This window comes from Acyrthosiphon pisum, unplaced genomic scaffold (assembly GCF_005508785.2).
Source record: "Acyrthosiphon pisum isolate AL4f unplaced genomic scaffold, pea_aphid_22Mar2018_4r6ur Scaffold_1335;HRSCAF=1818, whole genome shotgun sequence".
In the NCBI taxonomy this organism is placed as follows: Eukaryota; Metazoa; Arthropoda; class Insecta; order Hemiptera; family Aphididae; genus Acyrthosiphon; species Acyrthosiphon pisum.
In genome coordinates, this window is record NW_021761949.1 from 47,064 (window position 1) to 50,066 (window position 3,003).

Consider the following 3,003-nt stretch of genomic DNA (forward strand, 5'->3'; position numbering starts at 1 on the left):
CGCTGGTGTTTACCGTATCCACGGAAGCACATATAGTCCGGTGCAAGAAAAGTCATTCATTTCGCCCCGCTCTTTCTTGCCGCTGGTGTTTACCGATATTAATCGGAAGCACATACAGTCCGGGCAAGAATCGCCAATTCGTATTTCGCCGCCGCCGAACGTTGTTCGCCGCCGAGCCCCCCTTTTCTTGACGCTGGTGTTTACCGATATTAATCGGAAGCACATACAGTCCGGGCAAGAAAAGTCGATCACTCCGCCGCCGCGCTCTCTTGTCGCTGGTGTTTACCGATATTAATCGGAAGCACATACAGTCCAGGCAAGAATCGCCGATTCGTTGTTCGCCGCCGCGCCCCTCTTTTCTTGACGCTGGTGTTTACCGATATTAATCGGAAGCACATACAGTCCGGGCAAGAAAAGTCGATCACTCCGCGCCCCTCTTTTCTTGACGCTGGTGTTTACCGTATTCACGGAAGCACAGACAGTCCGGTCAAGAGAGACGTTATCTTGTTCGAACCGCCGATCGAGAAACCGCGTTGCATAATTGAAATCGTGAAAATACCCCGATCGACTCACAGTGTTGCAACGCTGATTTGCACATTTCGTATACGTAAACACACGGTAAACATATTGATACGGCAGTAATCAATAGTTTTACCTACATGACCGTATTATTTCACACGACCGTTATAGTATACCGTTATAGTATACTCGTTATTATATCGTATAACTTAAAACGTACGACCGTTGTTTAATTCTACGACAAGTGCGATTATTACACCATCACCAAAGGCAATCATTGACCAGGACAAATCCGGACCACCCGCAACGAGCAGACCAGTCTCATCTGGACATTACGTTGACAGTTGCTAAGCAGTATCCGTGAGTCCATTATCAATATCTTTTATTTTGTCAAACTTCTCCTTGCTATACGTATTTTGAATTGTACACTGCTGTATGCAGTTAATATTATAATAAAAAGAAAATATTGTGAAAATAATTAATACAATACAAACAATAAAAATCAAAAAAGTTAATATTATATTTGAATCAAAATTAGTCTCTGCATTCATTTATTTATATTACAACTACCAATAGAAATTAAACACAGCAACTATTTTAAGATACTTAAAAAAAACTTACATTTTAGTAGTTGGCTATATATTATATATACAGTCAACTCGCGATATAACGAATATCGATATAACGAAAATCTTGATATAACGAATGTAGTTTTATAAAACTACCGGTCCCTTGAAAATATTGCGGTATAATATAATTTCGATGTAACGAACTTTCAATATAACGAATTTTTTTCTCGGTCCCTTGAAATTCGTTATATCGCGAGTTGACTGTATTAGTTGTACGACTTTAGTAATTATTGTTAATTTTAGTTTTATATTAACATATTATATTGTATTATTTAACTATACTATGTCTTACATACATTACGGTCGATAAAAATATTTTCGGATGAAATGTTTGTCGGCTATAATATTGTCGGCTAAACTATAGCCCCCCATACTATATTATATAAACTAAGAGAAAAAATTATATATTACTTATATTATTAATATTATAGTTAGGTGTGTGAGAAATGTATAAGTATTACAAATTGTAAGTATTTAATTTATGTGAACTCATAGGCCCCTACACGAACATGTTCAGTGGGGCCCATTATCTTCTTGAAGAATAAATAAAAAAAAAACAAATAAAATAAATAAGTACCTATATGTAATAGTTTTTAAAGTTCATAAAACATTTACAAGTTGTGGATGACGCTCACATAAGATAATATTATTTTTAACTTACCAAACATTTCTGTTTAAGGCCTTCTAAAACCTACTCCCGGAGTCAGGGGATTGACCCCCCCCCCCTAGGTGTATTTTGGAAAAGGTTCAGTTTTTGTACAACGTTTCTGAAACTCGAGATTTGCATAGTTTGGAGGTCGGTGATCAAATTCGGCATCTTGTGTCGAGACCATAGGAGCCGTTTTCCTCCGTCTTTTGGGGCTTCAAAAGTTCAAAATTTGCGTTTTTCGGCACGGAAACTAAGATTTTGGGCGCGGTGAGCCATTTTTGTAATCGGATGTTATAGAGGACTTGGCGCCGTGTCGATGGATACCGTGATCGACGTTATCTGATTTTTAGTTCCAGAGTTATGGCTTTTCGTGTGTTTTTTGTACTTGGAAAATTACATAATTACGTGTATTTTGGATTTTGGATTTCCATTTGATCACTACAAAACTTGAGATCCTGGTCTTTTGGTGTACGAAGATTCAAAAAGGGTCTATGGTCGAAGTACGTACGACCATTATTTCGCCCGTAATTGGAGTAGCTAAAAGTTGAAAAATGCTTCACGTGATTATTCGTATGTCCAGACATTTCCTTAAGGTGCCCCGCATGGGGTACCTTAATTGGTAACGGGCATGACAAACCCGCGGATCCCAGTCATTGGCGTAGGGAAAGTTGCGCTCCCATCGCCCAATACACTGCGAAGTATATTGCAATAGCACCACGCTGACTTTAAGTAGTTGGCGCGGAACGGCCCTCCAATTTTGGGGGTTGAGCGTCGGGTCAACAACCCGTCCTCGTGAAAAACACTCAGTTAAGAAACCATCAAAAAAGCCTCGGAACTGGATTGAAAATGGCAAACAACTGGAATCGGAAAATGGGCTACGTATAGGAACTTGGAACGTCAAAACACTAAATAAACCTGGAGCATTGCAATATGTACTCGACGCTTATAATAACTATACAATTGACATATTAGCAGTACAAGAGATAAGGTGGCCAAATAGTGGAAACCTAAAGAAAGACAATATAACAATATTCTACAGTGGCACTACTAGTGGAAGACATGAAAATGGAGTAGTTTTATAGTACACGACAAGACACTACCAAATGTTAAGACCTTTTCAGCCTTTAATGATAGAATTTGCTATATCCGTATAGCGGGAAAGATATTTGACCTAATTATCATAAATTGTTATGCCCCAACCAGAGG